Source organism: Acomys russatus, chromosome 27 (assembly GCF_903995435.1).
Source record: "Acomys russatus chromosome 27, mAcoRus1.1, whole genome shotgun sequence".
NCBI classification, from domain to species: domain Eukaryota; kingdom Metazoa; phylum Chordata; class Mammalia; order Rodentia; family Muridae; genus Acomys; species Acomys russatus.
In genome coordinates this window covers 42,603,380-42,621,822 of record NC_067163.1, presented here as the reverse complement: position 1 = coordinate 42,621,822, position 18,443 = coordinate 42,603,380, and the positions used below count along the sequence as shown (strand labels likewise).

Below are 18,443 nucleotides of genomic sequence, written 5' to 3'. Positions count from 1 at the left end.
CTACTCTCTTTCTTTTCAAAATTAAAAAAAAAAAATATGTATTTGTTTTATGTATAGAAGGGGTTGTGCCCGTGTACATGCATGTGCACCATGTACGTGCTTCGTGATACAGAAGTCATAGGAGGACGTTGGATCCCTCAGAATTGGAGAGATTTATGGTTCTGAGCCACCATGTGGATGCTGGGAACTGAACCTACGTCTTCTGCAAAAGAAACAAGTGCTCTTAAACACTGAGCCATTTCTCCAGCCCCTCTTTCTTACTCCTTTTATATTTAAGTTTGGTGTATGCATATGCACAAGTTCATGTCGGGAGTATATGTGCCTATATGAGTGTGTGCAATACATGTTGCAGGAATGTTGGGAGGTCAGAGGATAGCCCACTGTATTGTTTCACAGCCACTGTTCCCCATGTTAGAGACAGGTTGCTCACTGGCTTGAAGCTCACCAGGTAAGTTTTGTTTTTCTATATGTATATTGGCAGAAATGTTTGAAAACATAGAATGTATAGCATCTTCAGTTTTTTTTCAGAGTTGATAAACAGCTTTGTTTTACATGTAGGCCTTCTGAGACTGTTCTTTTTATATAAATACAAAATGACAGAAGTAACATTAGGCCTATCTTAAATCATACTAAAAATTTTGCCCTAAACATTGAGATGTAACAAGACTAAATTAATAAAAAAAATTTTTTGCCCTAATCCCAAGCCAAAGTTCACTTAATAGCTTTTTCAGAAGATATCCAGGTCACCTACTCAAATACCAGTATTTAGAATCAAACATTCGAGAAGAATCCAAATATATACCATATTTTTTAACTTGTTGAGAAATAATGGCGGGAAAGAATTAAAAATCCTTTCCTCTTTGTAATGAAACCGTTTTGCTTTCCATGAAATCGGAACATTTTGAATATACAATAGGAACTCTGAAATTCATAGCATGCAGTAGGGTCGCTCAAGTGAGAATCATATGTTTCCAGCAATAGTCACAGGTTTCACGTTGGTATGAAGGGGTGCACAGAACAAAGGGCATGTTGTGTGTTGGAAATCAAGACTGTCGCAAAGCGGTGTGATGTAACACATGTGACATCTGACAAAAACACCTTGGATTCTCCATATGCTTGATTTTGCATTGTTTTTTAGGTAGTGTGAGCAGGGAAATCTTATCCTGCTGGCGGGTGCTTAGAACTCCCACAAGCAGTGCATAGTTTTGGAAACTGTGTGTTAAAGAAGATGCTCAACAGAAAAAAAAACACATTTTCAATGAAAAAAGAGGGCATGAATTTGAACGAAGGAAAAGAGGGGAATATGAGAGGGTGTGGAGGAAGGACAGAGAATGGGGAAAATTAGGTAATTATATTATAATCTCAAAAAGTACAAGAAAATTATGAGACAAATATTCTTTAAACAAAAGAAACAAAATCAAGTATTCATGGTATTAAGCATGAATAACGTAAAATGTACAGTTAGTCTGCTTAATTTTTCTGGGCTTTCAAAGTCCTTTGTAGAGTTTGTTACTATCCAGCGATATACTAGGAAAGTTATTTTCTCAAGGAGAAAATGTCCTGGTTTATAGTATTTACCAATATTGCCATGTGGCCAATTTTGAACCATGAATGTTTTAACTGCAGGCTCCTGTTGTTCCTGAATATTTAACAACCAGTAGCCGCAGCAGGGGGCAGCTCCAGCCTGCCAGTAGTTCCTCCTTTGCTCTGAATAAAACTGTTGGATTTGAGATATGCTTCCTCTGGTTAATTTTACATTGAAAATTTTCCAAAGTGCCACAAAGTTGAAAAAAACAATTGATTCATTTGAGGAATCAAAGTAATGAAGCCTATGGAATAACAAGTATTCCATTCTGATTAAAATCTGGATAAAGGGGCGGGATTTCCAGGGAGAGTCTACCTTCTCTTTTTTTCCTGTGTTTCACCACCCCCCCTACAAGTAAGGGACTCCTAGGCTTGTCTGTAGCAGTGAACAGATAGCAAGAAGAAAGGTTCAGCATCCATATGTATGATAAAGAGGATCATAAATTAATGTTTTAGCCACAGAACATGGAAGATGAACAAAGCAACCATTCTTTCCATGTTAATTTGATTTTTGAAATGCCTCCTTCATATCCATCAACTATACACTATACTCATCATAACCATGGAGATTGCCTCCTGGTTGTACTACTATGCTTTTTTTTCTGCCTCTAGCATGAAAAATTAAATTATTATTACAACCGCTTTCGCTTTTAAAGTCCGCTTACTTCTCTAAACCAGGGTTCAAGAAAATTTTTCTGTTAAAGGCCAAATGAAAAATATTTTAGACTTTGTTAGCCAGATAGCTTCTGAAGCAACTTCACTACCTTAGCACAAGGGAATTGCATATAATATAACATTATGAACATGGCTATGTATTAATATTTACAAAAGAAGCAATAAGATCTGACCTGCGGGTCATAGCTTGTCTACAATTTTCTCAGACAGCCTTAGACAACAGGAATTATGATCTTCTTGAATCAACCTTACACACAGCCCACAGCAAATACTCACATGTCTCTTGCTTTGCTAAACCAGAAGAATAAAATAACCCCATGCTCCTTTAACTGCACAGAGCAGATTCTGGTCATGTAGATTCCCCCAGCATCTTACATAGTAGTCTACTGCATGTCCCAAATGCTGGGGGGACGGGGGGGGGGGTCCATACTAATCTACTCTACAGTGCTTCTCCTTTTGGACTTGAGTAGAAAGTTTCAAAAACATTTTCAAAAAAGACAGTTGGGAAGGATAAGACTCAAAGCACAAGGCATATTTTTTTTAATCTCCTAAAACTCTTCTATTGATTAAAATTTATTTATGTGTTTATTCATTCATTCATTCATTCATTTGGTTTTGTAAGACAGGGTTTCTCTGCCTACCTCTGGCTGTCCTGGAACTCATTTTCTATCACTCTGTTGACCAGACTGACCTCGAACTCATAGATCCACCTGCCTCTACCTTCCAAGTGCTCGGATCAATGACATGCAACCCCACCACCTGGGTATCTCCTCCACTAGTTTGAAAGCATGGCATACAGTCCAGTGCCTTCTTGAAGTATGTTAATCATTCTCGCTTGCATTTATTATTTACTTTTTTTTACCACTGGGACCAGGCAGAAACAACTTTCAGGAGAAAGGGTTTGTTTTGCCTCTTGGGTGAGAGGACACTATTGTTAGTGGTGGGAGGGCACGGAGGAGGGGGATGCACCAATGGGTGGCACAACTTATTCTCACTTTGGTAGATTCAGAAGTGGAAAGCTCAGGCTAGAATCAGATGTGAATACACATGTAAGACCCACGCCCAGTAGCCTGCTTATGCTAGAGAGTTCCACAATATCTCAAAGCAGCACCACAAACTGGAAATTATTGTCCAAACACCTGAGTGATAGCAGCTAAATAATGCTAAGGACAATCATCCCCTATGTCAACTATTATCACTTAAATTTTACACTAAACTTCCATTGTGGTACCCAATGTGAAAGCTTAAATAGGGTGGAATACTTGCATAGACCATAGCAAGTTATGTATCTCAAGCAAAGAGATTTTTAGCTCTAGTTGGTGAATATCGATAGAGTTTAGGAGTCTTTGTGAATGACATAAGGGATTACTTGCTATGAAAACATCCACTTTGTAATGAGTTGGGTGTATTGAAAATTAGGAGGCATTCCAGGAGCAGAGAAATCAAGTAGAAAATTCATACAAGTAATTCATGACTCCAAATAAGATGATATGCATGAAAAGGTGACCTAAAAGGGGATCTGTAAAAGCGAATGCAAAGCCAAGAAGGGGACTACTTCCTGGAAGTGAAAAGAAACAGTGAACTTTGATTCCTTTCATGCTTTCATGCAATAGCAGAGAATGATAATCAAAGCATGAAAAAGAAAAACAGAATCATAAAAGAGACGATAATCCCATTCAGGAGAGACCTAGTGTGAAGTTATATTAATAGACAAGAAGAAGCAGAAGATGATAGCTAACCATGTAGTAGATGCTACTGCAAAGAAAATTAATGAGTTGTCATGGCAAAGTGGGAGAAAAAAGAGAGATAATGAGGTAAAGCTATGTATATCTGTGTCTGTGTGTGTGTGTGTGTGTGTGTGTGTGTGTGTGTGTGTGTGAGAGAGAGAGAGAGAGAGAGAGAGAGAGAGAGAGAGAGAGAGAGAGAGAGAGAGAGAGAGTTTAATGATCCTAGATAGGAAAAGGAACATATAAAAAGAGAAAAGTTCAGCAAAGTGAGTTTTTTTCTATTCACTATACATGAAAATTCATGGGAGAAAGTAAAGTACTTAATTGACAAAGACAAAATATTCTTTAAATTCAGTTTATGGCATTTTTAAATTTTACATTCCATCTATAGCCTGTGGATTCAGTGTGCAATGAAATACAAAAAAGCTAATGTATTTAAGCTATTAGCAGTCAATTTACATGTGACTTCAAGGTATAAAGTTATAATTTAAGTATTTCCATCCTGATACCAGGCTACTGTCAGTGAATACTTTGCACTAAAAAATTTGCCTTACCTCCTTAAACATCACCTCTTTTTCATAACAGTGGTAATAAAACCTATATGTTCAATTAATTGTCAGACCTATATGAGATAATACAAGTCATGAATAAAGGAAACAAGAGCAAGTGTACTTTTGTCCCCTTACCTTTTGTTGGGAACTTTTTTGTTGTTTTCGTCTCACTAAGTAGTCCAGGCTGGCCCGTAGGTATAGCCCAGACTAAGTAGTCCAGGCTGGCCCACAGGTATAGCCCAGACAACCCCTCAGCCTCTTTTCCTCCTATATCAGCTTCAGAAGTTATGAGAGAGCACGTGTGCACCACCACATCTCATTTTGTCTTCTCTTCAACTTTCCCACAAAACCAGCTAGCCTCTTTGTGTGTAGAGCAAAGCAGTCCTACTGGAAACAAACAGCTAGAATTGTGTTTTGTTTTGTTTTGTTTTTTTTTCTAGAAAATTTACTAACTATGTATGTCATTTCAAATAAAAGTGGAAAATATGTCAGTGAGTTTCTGCCCTATCCCATTGTCATTTTAAACTGAGTTTACATTTCTGATAATAATCTGAATTTCCAAGGAAAGTGTTTGGTACATAAATAAATTCATGCCTAACAAAAATAGAATTTCTTACTAACAGATTCAGACACGCTTGTCCTGAGCATTATATCCGATGCATATATGCTCATGGAGCTATACATGTGTTTGATGTCCTTTAATACTTACTCTGGCAAACAAGAATGCATAGGCATTTTTATAATTTTTAAAAATGTATGCAATCACATTACACTTCTGATTAACAACTTGTGTCCTTTCTCCTACTGACAATCCAAAATAGGCAGCAATTCTTTCAAAATACACACCAGATGAGTCACTTTGCTCACAAAACTGTATAGACTCCAAGCTCATTCAAAATGAAAGACAGAGCCCTTACCATGGTCTACAGTGCTGTATGGGACATGATGACCTTCCATCACCAGCCCCATCTCCCAATCCTGATCTTCTTCACTTCAGCTGGGCACACCAGTCTCCTTCCTAAGGCTTCTAGAACCTGACAATTAAGTTCCTGTTCCAAGATCCTAATGGGGCCCTTGTATTTGCCACAGGATCTTCCTGTGTCCCGTTAATTCATTCCTTTAACTGTTTAACACAGTAACATTTTATCAATGAACCTGGAGCTGAGAATAATCTTTATAATCCTAAACCTATGTAAACCGTGCAAATTTTAGTCAACTTCAGCCTTCTTTCTCCAAAGTAATAACACATTATAACACAGTACAAAATCATCCTACTAGTAATGTATAATGTTCCCTTTCTGTTCTTGGCATGAGTTTAATGAAGCACTCTTATTTTCATGGATGGAAATGTTCATTGATGTTCTTTAATGTTTGTGCATCTACAAATGCAGGTATCCATTCAGATTTTATCCCTACCTTCCTCCTTTTTTTTAATCCACACATGTACCATCTTCCAAACATCACACTTCTCAGATCTAACACAAGAGAGACAATCGATCTATCACTCAAACATCTCCGCTACTCCAATTAGGAGGCATTCTCATATAACTTTTAAAAAAAAATCACTCTTCAACAGTCCCTACTATCCAGGGCCCAAATTTCTTCCTGACCATATCTCGTTCCACTCTTCCACACGCTGTTTCCCTCCTTTGTTTTCTATGAGCTTCAGTGTATAGTAGAAAGTTTTGATTTAAGAACACCAGCTCTAATTTTTAGTTTAGCACACTCTCTAACTCTCTTAGCCATGAGACAAACAGGACAAGGGCAGGTCAGCAGTTAAACATTCACTAAATCATTGTGTATTTGGCAAATACTTAAGTTCTGTTTTTCAAATAATTTGGGTTTTGTTTCTGTTCTGTGCCTACAATCTCAGAGAAAAGGTATAAGAAGCTGTAAAAAAGTTAAATATGGATATTACTATTGGGGCCTTTAAGAAGTCTCTCATTCATTTTTATGTCGACAGCATCCTGAGAGGAGAAAATATCCCAGGAACGTATAATGAAGAAGTAACATTTAATGATCTGAGTTAGACGTCAATTTCAACCTTTTAAAGCAGAAGCTGAAGACCAGTGCTCTCCAACTGTGCCCACCTCCATCAGCACTCAGAAGGAACATAGCTACAGGGTGAAGATCAGAGAGTTTGGGACATCTGCGGTGACTCCGCATAGCCTTGGTTTGGCTTTGAGGTTAATTTTGCTAGCCCAGATTAAAAAACAAAACTATTTACCCAGGGTTTATTTGTTGTCATCACTACTTCATGAATGGATATTCTGATAGAACCGCCCTGATGAAGAAATAAAATTTATTTATTCTTATAAATATCATTAGTTTATGGAAGTCTGCTGAAGATTAGATTGGGTTTTCTTTATTTTCTACTTGGATCTTCTTTATTCATCCCTTCTTCATATCTTCCAATGTGAGGCTCTATCACTAACAGCTTCATTCTGTCTTCCTTCCAGACAATCATATTTCCTTATCTTTAGGGGTTCTAAACTTAAGATGACTTCTACATTCTAATATTTTCTAAAAGAGTAATTATTTTCTCTCTCTCTTTAAACTTATTTTCTCTTACTAATTCAGTATTCCAAGCAATGGATTTTTAAAAAGATTTATTTATACAGTGCTTTGCCTGCATGTATACCAGAAGAGGGCACAAGATCACATTATAGATGGTTATGAACCACCATGTGATTTCTGGGAATTGAACTCAGGACCATTGGAAAAACAAGCAGTGCTTTTAACCTCTGAGCCATCTCTCCAGCACCCCCAAGCAATGAAATATTAACAATAAAGAAGCAAAACAATAAAACCAAAGGTGAGTTTCAAAGAATTCATAACTTATAAAAGGTAATATAATTCTAGCAATAAGAAAAATTCAATACGAGACTACTATAACTTTATTTCTCTATACCCCCATTGTCATAGCAGCATAAAAACTATTAAAAATCTATGGTTTCTTTATATTCATTGTTCCTAATTTTAAAAAATAAATCCAGAATAGAGACAGGGTGTTAACACAATCCAAGATGGGCATGTTAAAAATGGTAGGGTATGGTATGTAGGAAAATAAATCAGTATGAAAATACATACAAAAAGGCAATGAAAAATGATGCCAAATGGCTCAAGAAACCCCAGCTTAATGAGGGAAAAGATTTCTAAGGTGCTTGCACACTGCGGAGGGACACCAAGATTAAGTTGCTTTGTAAATATCAGTAAATAAGGATTTATGTACTACTGCTCATCATTCTACATAAAAACAACTTAAGATTTTAACAGAGTCCTCATAGATAAATATAGCATTTCTGTTTACTTATTTATCCTTTTACAACTCCATAAATATATACATATAGTTCTTTATCAAAGCCCCTGACTCATCTCTCATTCCCCTTTTCCCACTATATCCCTTCTTATCAAGGCTTCCTCCTACTTGCATATATAACTTTTGTGTGTGATCCACTGCATTTAACTAGAGCTTCTTGCATAGTCGTGGGTGAGGATTCACTGCTTGAATGGTGGGTAATGTCCCAGTGGCTATATTACCATGGAAAATGGTTTCTCCTTTCCATGAAACATGTAACTGCCTGTGTCTCTTCTGGGAGAGCAGGGACTGAGAAGCTTCCTCCTGACCTGGGATAAAATGTAGGTGGCTTCAGACTTCTGTGCATAACCTCTGTTGTTATGTATTTGTGGATGCAAGAGCCACAACATCTTAGTTGGGGATTCTTTTGATGTGATGAAACACCATGACCAAAAAAGGTTTATTTGGGTTACACTTCCACAGCACTGTTCATCATTGAAGGAAGTCAGGATAGGAACTCAAGTAAGGCAGGAACCTGGAGGCAGGAGCTGATGCTGAAGTCATGTGTGTGTTGGTGGGGGTGGGGTGTGCAAGGGGTGCTGCTCACTGACTTGTTCTTCCTGGCTTGCTCTACTTGCTTTCTTATAGTACCTAGAACCACCAGCCTAGGAATAGCACCACCCACAATGGGTTGGACCCTCCCTCCCCCATCAAACACCAACTTAAAATATACCTTACAGCTGGATCTTATTGAGGCATTTTCTCAGTTGAGGTTCCATCCTTTTGGTATCTTTAAAAGCTTTCACCTTTAGTGTTCATGTCAAGTTTATGTAAAACTACCCAGCACACACTACATATCCAGAAGACAGCATTTTATAGTCCTCTTTCTCATCCACTCTCCCACAATGAAATGTTCCCTTTGCCTCAAAGAAAGACAAAAAAAAGGGTGGGTGGAGCTTCCAAAATCATCAGTAACCTAATTTAGTTCTACTAGAACCAATCTCCAGAAGGTTTCACAAGATCATAAGCAAGTCTTTAACACAAAAACCTGAGAGGGGAAATGTAATGTCCAAACTACAATGTATGGCGATTTTATAGAACACGATATTTAATCATGTCACAGCAAGTGCTACTTACAAAGGCATACAAACAAAGATCCAAAAGTTTGAAGAAAAGAATTTCTCATAGAATGTCAGGTGACTGATTTTGGAGTGTTTGCAATAGTGTAATAGTGCTTGCAATCATGTCGTTTCAATAAAATAGATGAGAAATAAATCAATCTAATAAATATATTTCATGATTTAACATTGGGCGTCTGTTAAAATTCATCTTTCTGTCTGTGGTCCATACATCAATTCAGGATTAATTAAGTAGAACTTTAAGATATACCATGCTAAAACATTATTCATCATATTCACAAAATATTTAAAGATAGTGTGTGTGTGTGTGTGTGTGTGTGTGTGTGTGTGTGTATTGGAATCACAAAGCATTCCTAGATCCATGTCTCAAGAGGGTAGTCTTTTATAAGGGCCACATGAGTTCCTCGGGAGAAGCTGGTAGTTAAGACAAGGAAGTCAGGAATTATGCTTAATGCTGAGCAGAAAATCTGTAAGAAGGTGAAGAGATAGCAAGCTATGTGCTGTGAAAGAAATCTTAAGACTAAAAATAAGTTGCAAACCGTCTAACATATGCAAAGGCAGATTCTATAAAACACCCTAAATTTATATCAATTCACAAAAGCAAATTTGAACCACCCTTCTAAAACAAAACGGAATATACAACCATGACCAATTTTCTTTTGGAAAAAGGAAAGAAATCCCTGAAGTTGTTAAACTCTTGTGGTTCATCACTCAAGCAGTATAATAGGAACTTGAACTGGGGCTCATGGTTTCACGGATGCCCTGCAAAACCTTTAATCATCCTGATGATTGTGAGAACCATTTCGTTCTTGTATGTTCAGGAAACTTGCTAGTTTCAATCCAATTCTCTTAAGAGGTCTAAGTTCTATCCCATCAAAATGCCATGGATGAACCATTATTTCCAATAAAAATCGTCATAAAGAAAAATGTTTTAGAACCTCTTAAGTAATGTGAAATAGCTAAAACATGAAGGAATCCTTATGAAAAGGAGGGTGAAATCTTCATCTTGCTTTTAGCACCTGTCAGAGGCCTAGTTTTATAGGAGAATATAGGGTAAGAGAACATTACCTGGCAGAAAATATTCAAGGTCTGACAATGATCTATCATTTTACCTGCTAAATTCCCCATAATTGTCTTTGTGGTGGTCTTTTTATGTACTACTGAAGTGTTACATATTTCCAAAAGAAGCCAGAGAAAGTAACAGTGAAATTCTGTTGATCTTATACAGCTGCTACCTGAAGCCATTTGAGGTTGTCCATCTTTCTCTAGTTGTGCATTTCTCAAAACTGTAATTCAGGAGGCCAAAGACAGGACGAGGCAGGAGGAAAATTTGCATCAAAGATGATCAGTAGATTATATATCATAGTTTATGTGGTAACTGAACACAGGCATTAAGGAACTCAAGAGAAACTATTCCAAATCCTACTGGCATACTTAATATTCATGCAATTAAAGTAAAACACAGTAAAATGATGTAATTACATGAATGATGACATGTATTGTCTTCTCTAGATCATGTGACGATAGCATGCAACTAGACATCTGAGTACCTGACCGACGCAGGAAATATAACATTGGTTTCCTTCCTAAACCGGTGTCTGTGCTCGGGAACTATATGAATTCAAGTGCCCTTAAGGCTCTGTAGGTGTCTTTTTATGGCACAAGAGATAAGACTACAGCAATAGATTCCCAGTTCTCCCATTTATAAAGTATATAAGAGAGGCTGAAGTTTTTCCCAGAAGCCCTAAAGCTCTTAAAGTGTTGCAAAGAAATGACTTTACTCCCATGTACTTAAGCAAAGCAAGATAGTCCCCAAAAGCTTTTATCTTTACCTTTACTCTGAAGCCCACACTTAAGAAATTTAATATTGGGAACACAAAATATTTTTAAGGTAGACTAATGAAACATAGGAAGATGAAATTCAGGGATGTCAATTTTAATAAATCTTGATGAAACCAGCTCATATAGTCTCCCTTCTATTGGAGTCAACACAACACCTAGACAGAGGTCAATTTGTTTGGAATTTAATAATATCTATATTATCTAAATCTTACAAATACCAAAGAGGATATTTCTAGCTAATTATAAATCTGCCTAACAAAACCTTTTGAATATGCAAAATCCCTTGTAATGTTTTTCATTAGCTTTTCATTTCAGTATCTGATGTTAGACAATTATATTAGAAGTTATAAATAGAAACGCATCATTGTTCAGAAAGTAATATTGTTCTATTAATCAGTGCAACTCTTTCTATCTCAAGTGTTAATGAGTTAAACAAAATCCATGATCTTTATTCATATAGAACATTACAATAACATGTGTTTATAGTTTTTATTATCCATGTCACCACAGATTTATAAATATTTTTTCTGATTAAAAAATGTGAAGTCTCTGGTATTATCTAGGCTCACTCATAGATTTTATATACTATGTCTAAAGTGGTTAGTTCCTGACACTGGCTATTATGACAAATACATATGAAGTGTATAAAGGTAAAACATGAATTACCTGAGAATATTCTTCATAAGAATACTTTATTGCAATGGAAGATAATCAGGGGAATAGGTAGTAACATGAATATTAAACTTAAGAGTTCAGGCTCTCACTATGATCAGCCTGGGGAAATAATGCACAGGAAGATGGTAAATTTCTTGTTTCACGGGCTGATAAAATGTAAGCAGATATCAGCTGAGGGACTGGAACGCTTTCACATTCTACTTCCCCCACTGCAAGCTCGCCTTCCCTCTCTTCAATTAAGTCCTCATGGATGGCATCTTGACATAGGATTTAAAACAACAAACATAATAATAAAAAAAGTAGTCATTTTCCTGTCTTTCCTAGAGCATATGGAGTCCTGCATATGTATTTGACCTGAGTTTTCTCTTTTTAAATAGATTACATTTATTAATATCTTCATTCAAAGGGGTTGGAGAGGTGGCTCAGAGATTAAAAGGACTGGTTGCTGTTCCAAAGGTCTTGAGTTCAATTCCCAGCAACCACATGGTGGCTCACAATGGTCTATAATGAGATCTGGTGTCCTCATCCAGTGTACAAGCAGGCAGAACATCGTATACTTAATAAATAAATAAATCTTTAAAAAATATCTTCATTCAAATAAATCGAAGTTGTGTTGGGTAATTTGATACTTCACATTATTTTAATTTACTTAAATTTATGTTTAAGTGTGAGTGTCTAAGTGTGAATAAGGCACATGTGTGTGGGTGTGTGCAGAGACCAGGAAAGGGGAATGGATGCATTGATCCTGGATGTACAGGCAGTTGAGAGATACCTGATGTGGGTATGGTTGATGGGAAAGAAATTCTAGTCTTAGCCATGAAGCCATTTTTCCAGTCTCAGTTCTCTACTCCTTACTCCTGTTTCTGGCATGTCAGTGTCTACTCATATGTGAGAAACCTCTGCAATGACCAGCGCTCTCGTTTTGACATAAGCTCAGGTATAAATGAAATTATGAATAACCTGTTTGTATTTATGAAGTTACTGAAACGTCTTCATGAAAAGAACACACAACAGAGTCAAAGATGAAATGAAGCGTCCTTGACCCCAGTTACTCCTCGTAGACTGAGGTAGTTGTGATGAATTGCCTGGTGCAGTGGCTGCTCAGACAACGTGTTGTTCCAGCCAGATGTGGTGCGACCTTTGCTAGAGACTGTGAGAGGGCGGGGCTGTCAGACTACTAGTCAAAACAAGTAGGAGGCCTGGTAAACAAGCTTGATGTGTGTGATACACATGAGAGAAAGAGAAAGTGACCACATCTACATGAGACCAAATCAAGAGAAGTTAAACAACTCAACATCTGCCAACAGTGATTTTTTTTTTTTCATTTGTCACACAAAGCAAATCTTCAACTACGACATAATTTGTGTTGGAAAAACATGTTAGTTTCACAGCACCACTGTGCCGGTATTTAAAGCCTGTGTTTAATGAAATGATTAGGTACAAAATTTCTATTTCCCCAATTATATGAACGTGTGCATGTAACACTTCAGTGCTCAGATTTGCTGTTCTTGTTGTCGTCATCATTGTCATCATCATCATTGTCATATGAGACAGGGTATTACTATGTTTCCTTGACTGGCCTGGAACTTGCTATGCAGACCATGCTTGCTTTAAATTGATGCCTCTTTCTCTCATGTGCTAGGATTAAAGGCACATGCCACTATGCTTGGTCTCAGTGTTTTTTAATAACAGTAATATTCCTGATAACAATTCAAAATGTGCTCTACAGAGCATTGTCAATCAGAGAAATATTACTAGGTAGGAAAGCTATATGCTGACTCTAATCCATAAATCATTGTCTCAATATATGCTCATGTGTGCATGTTAAGATATTTATTCACATCTTATAATAAAAATGTTATTTAAAAATATGACTTATCACAAGAATATATATCCTAGGTTTAGCAGATAGATATGATTCTATGGATAGATAAGGTAAAGTAGATAAGGTCTTCAAAAACCTCAGAGACACACAGAATATGGCATTTTGGTTGTTTTTATTGTTTTAGGAATTCTTTGACAATAAGACAGGTTAACTCCTGGCAATACCCAGCCTATCTGAAAGAAGATGATGAACATGAAAGAACATCCTTATGGAGATGGCTCCAGATGTGGCAAACCAGCCACTGAGCAAAATGTCCTTGTTTGTGGCACATACAGAATTCATTCGGCCTAAAAATGGGCAACCTTGGATGCAGGCAGAGTTGACAGCCAAACTCTGCCAAGACAGGGTAAGTAAGTCCTCAATAGTTCCTGCCTCACAAATACATCTATCAGATATATCGGGCCAGAAGGCTGAAGATGATACTCCAACAGTATAGAGAGTTTTAGATGACTATTCAGGCAGCAAACTGTCTCTGTCATTTTTTTTCCACTTTGGAAGCTGCTAACCGGCACTTCCTGTTTACTCAGGTTATTCATTTTATTCCTTTTCAAGTTTCCGACAGGGTTGAAGACAAGATAGTTTAGTCTTAGAATTAAACTTAGTTGTTTAGAGGTAAAGATGTTTTTAGGTCTAGATAGATGTTTTAAGTTGATAGAGATGAGATATAGATATTGATTTACTTTCAGAACTTTAGACTCAACAAGATAGGAAAGATGTTTTCTTCAGGGTTGTCAAATACAAATAGTCAAAACACTGTAAATGTAACATTAATATAATTCGTAGTTGTTTTGTGCTTCTTTTTGCTGTATATAGTTTTTTAATATATGTAATAATATAAATGTATATGTAAAAAATTTTTAAATTTTTTAAATGTGATTTAGATCAAATAAATGTCTGGCTATAAAAATTAATATTTACTTTGTAAACCTCATGTTTTTATAATTGTACTTTTTAAAATAATCTGCATATTTTATAATTCAATACCTATTGCATATGCATGTAGGAAACCTGTTTAGTCAGGCTTTAAAGTTTGACAGCTGATACATGAAACCTACAGGTTCTCTTCTGAGTCCGCCTATTGAAACGAAAGAGGGGCTTTAGCAAGATGATTCTATACTAAGAAAAACCCATTTATTAGCCAGGCCTGGTGGTGTGTGCATTTAATCCCAGCACCTGGGAAGCAGAGGCAGGTGATCTTTGTGAGTTCGAGGCCAGCCTGTTCTACAAAGAACATCAAGGACAGCCAAGGATACACAGAGAAACCCTGTTTCAAACAAACAAACAAACAAACAAGCAAACAAAAAAAAACAATCAAAACAAAAGAAATATCCATTTATTAGTGTAAATATGTTGAACAATTTCTTCATCATTTGAATAAAGGCAACTTGATCATTATGAGTGATCTTTTTAATCTAATATTGAATTAAGTTTGCCATTATTTTATTGAAAATTTTTGCATTCATGCCAATCAAATATATTGAGTTTGGTATTTTGTGTGTGTGTGTATGTGTGTGTGTATTGCATTTGCTTATTTGCTTTAGTATCAGTGTGATACTTGCATTGTAAAATAAAAATTCAGAGCTTTCATTTCTTTTCTATTTTTAGAAAACAAATAAAAAACAGAAAATAGGACTGACTCTAGACCTCCAATATACTAACAAAGTGATGTACTACTGAGTGACACCTACAGGCCTTGAATAAGAACTTTTTTATTAAAAACAGTATTCTGTTTCTGGTATCCTCATAGACCCGTGCCTTGTCCAGTCGTCATCAGAGGCTATGTGCAGCAGCATGTGGGAGCAGGTGCAGAGACCCACAGCCAGACATTATGCAGAGTCAAAAGTGGAGGTCTCCGTGGTGTCCCTCCCCTAGGAGATGGAGGAAGGCCACAGAAGAGGGGGAGGGAAGACTGCAGGACTCAGAGGGGATAAAGGGCATGGGCCAGGAAATCAACTAAGCAGGGCTCACATTAGCTCACAGAGACTGAAGCCGCAAGCACGGAGCCTGCATGGGTCTGCCCCCAGGTCCTCTGATGTGTTATGACTGTTAGCTTGGTGGTTTTGTGGAACTCCTAACAGTGGAAGCCCGTGTATCTCTGGTTCTTTTGCCTTCTTTGGGTTGCCTTGTCAAGCATCAAGATGAGGGCTTTCGCCTTATCTTATTGTATCCTGTTTTGTTCTGTTTGACTGTTGTCTCTGATGCCTGCTCTTTTCGGAAGAAGAAAAGGAACGTGAGTGGTTCAGGTGGAGAAGGGAGGTGTGGAGCAGCTGGGAGGAGTGGAGGGAGGAAAAACTCTGGACAGGATGTCTTGTATGAGAGAAGAGTCTATTTTCTTTCTTTCTTTCCTTTTTTTTTTTTTTTTTTTTTTAATCATGACTGTTGACAGCAGCTTTACTAATAGTCTTCAAAAAGAAGAAACGCCGTGACTAGAAACGAGGAGGGGGGGATCAAAATGCATACTAAAAAGTAAATATTGCTACCATATGATATTCTGAAAAATGCAAAACTAGAAAGCATAGACATCAGCAGTTGTCAGGAGCTAGGGCAGAGAGAGGATGGATAGGCGGAGCGCAGGATTCTCACTACAGTAAAAACAACTGTGTTATAACCGTAATGATGGGCATACATCTTTGGATGTTGTTAAATCTCGTGGAATATAAAACCTCAGTTGTGAGGCTTTATATAAACTATGACTTTTTTTTTTTTTTTTTTTTTTTTTTTTTTTTTTTTTTTTGTCTGTTTTTGAGACAAGGTAATCCAGGCCTCAATCTCACAACATTCCTCCTGCTCAGCCTCTCCAGTTCAGTACACACAGGAGGGAGCCACCACTTCCGCCTATGGACGTTTGGTGATGGGGATCTATCAAAACGGGCTTATCAGTTATAACAAAAAAAATACCTTTTTGGTGTAGGATGACTGTTTCTGAGGAGTCCACAATGATTTTCTTCTCAAATAAAAGACAATCCAAAGTGAACGTTTCATACTTGCCACCCTCCCCCAATGCATGAACAGCATACTTCTTAGAAAGCCATAAAATGTGCAGCTCCATTTCACCCAAGATTTTCCCAAGATGTTTATCAATTTCTAAGCCCAAAGCTGCTTCTTTGATGATAATCCCCTCAATGTTAGATGCCATCATCTCTTGCAGCAAATCGTCCTGGTTTCTCTGCCAATGGTAAGCTGAAAGCTGGAGATGAGCCATTCCCGTACACTTTCTACTCAGACACGTTGCTAATCAGAAAGTATAGCACCTACTGATACTCCCTCTATTTCTTCTTTTTCCTTAATGAGTTTCAATAGTTCATAGAGATCTTCAACCTCATCACCTTCACATTTGGTACACGTCCTTCCTGTTTCCAAGCTACTTCTGTTGATGGTTCTGCAGTACAGGGCCAGAGCCATTGCTTCGGGATGCAGGTCAATGGCGTGATGACCTACTGTCTGACACATGTAGCTGTCCAGTTCATCTGACGCCACTTGGTTTTCATCTGGTCTTATATTTGCTAATGCAACAATGTGATACCCTGCAGCAATGCACCACAGCATGTTGTAACAGCTGTCCTTTCCACCACTGATCAGGGCGGGCGACCCTCACGCTGGGTGCAGTGTGCGTGCTCCACCACTGATCAGGGCGGCGACCCTCACGCTGGGTGCAGTGCGCGTGCCTGTGGTAAGCCGCCAGGACCGGTCCCATGGCGGCTCGACTGACACGCGCGCGTCCTTGCACTATTTTCTTATATTTTTAAGTAAGAATTTTTTATTCTTATAAAAATTTTTATAAATTAGAAATTATAAAATAAAATTTGTCAAATCAATTTTTAAATCAAATTTCAATGGCAGATCATCTCATTTTAAAAATCAAGTTTTAATGTAAAGTCATTTTGAAAAATATGAACCTTAGAAAAAGTATCAAACATTTCTCTCTTTTCAAATTATGTAATAATTTGAGTAGCGTTGGCATTACTTCTTTGAAATTCTTGTAAAATTCTACATCCAGTTTTGATCTGAAGTGCTCTCTAGGCAACACCCTTATTAAAGAGACATTGGCAGTTGAATGGCATTTGAAAAGTTCTGGATGAAGAATTATTCTTTGCTGAGAGGATGTGGCCCACAGCCTTGCATATATCAGCAACAATAATTTTGCTCTTAGATTATTGCATCAAAAAGTAAAGGGTAGTTATGACCTTGTCTCATTGTATATAAGCACTTTCTCTTCAGACTTAAGGCTCAGAATATAAGAGGAAACCCATACCAAATAGAGTTACGGGGGCCAAGAACTTATGGCTCCACAGAGCATAGGCACCAGGGGAGAACGTATACTATTACTGGCCAATGGAACATTATACTAATCAACTATTAATGGAGTCTCATTATACACATTTATTAGAGCATTTCTCACATCACTCAGACTTCACTGAGAAGCTTCTTTTTGCATGCAGTGGATGAGAGTTAACAGCGAGACTTACAACTGGTCAGGGAGCAGAGGATAAGTGACTGCGGAATGCTTAGCCCCAAACTGAATCAATATCACACCCTCACTTGCCAAGGCTCGGGGATTGTTGTGGAAAAGATAGTAGTAAGGTTGTGAGAGCTAGAAGAGGTGAACGATTACAAGGAAATAGTGTTTTGCTGAGACAATAAGGCAGTTGCGGATAGGAGCTTAGAGTGGTTTTGACAGCATGTACAAGACCTGTGCAAGACAGACAGACTCAGCCGGGCAGGTGGCGCACGCCTTTAATCCCAGCACTTGGGAGGCAGAGGCAGGTGGATCACTGTGAGTTCAAGGCCAGCCTGGTCTACAAAGTGAGTCCAGACCAGCCAAGGTTACACAGAGAAACCCTGTCTCGAAAAACAACAACAACAACAAAGACAGACAGACTCCCAGCATAGAGAAGGGAGATAGGCAGGAAGCCTTAACCCCAGTTGAGAACTGTTGATAACCGAGATCTGATGAGATAAGAAAAGTTAAGCTCCTTTAAAGGCGAGGCCCTGGCAGGTCTAATATGCTCCAGTGGATGGCCACATACCCAAGAGTCTATAGGATTCACTAATTAGACTCATTGAGAT

At 37.7% G+C, this 18,443-nt stretch overlaps 1 protein-coding gene and 1 pseudogene across 2 annotated transcripts in view; both read right to left on the bottom strand.

Annotated features, from left to right (window-relative positions):
* Nucleotides 1-18,443, bottom strand: part of Gpm6a (glycoprotein M6A) — a 271,839-nt gene that overhangs the window by 194,029 nt on the left and 59,367 nt on the right. The gene's annotated exons all lie outside the window — the stretch shown is intronic.
* LOC127209789 (diphthine--ammonia ligase-like) lies at nt 12,508-17,070 on the bottom strand (annotated as a pseudogene).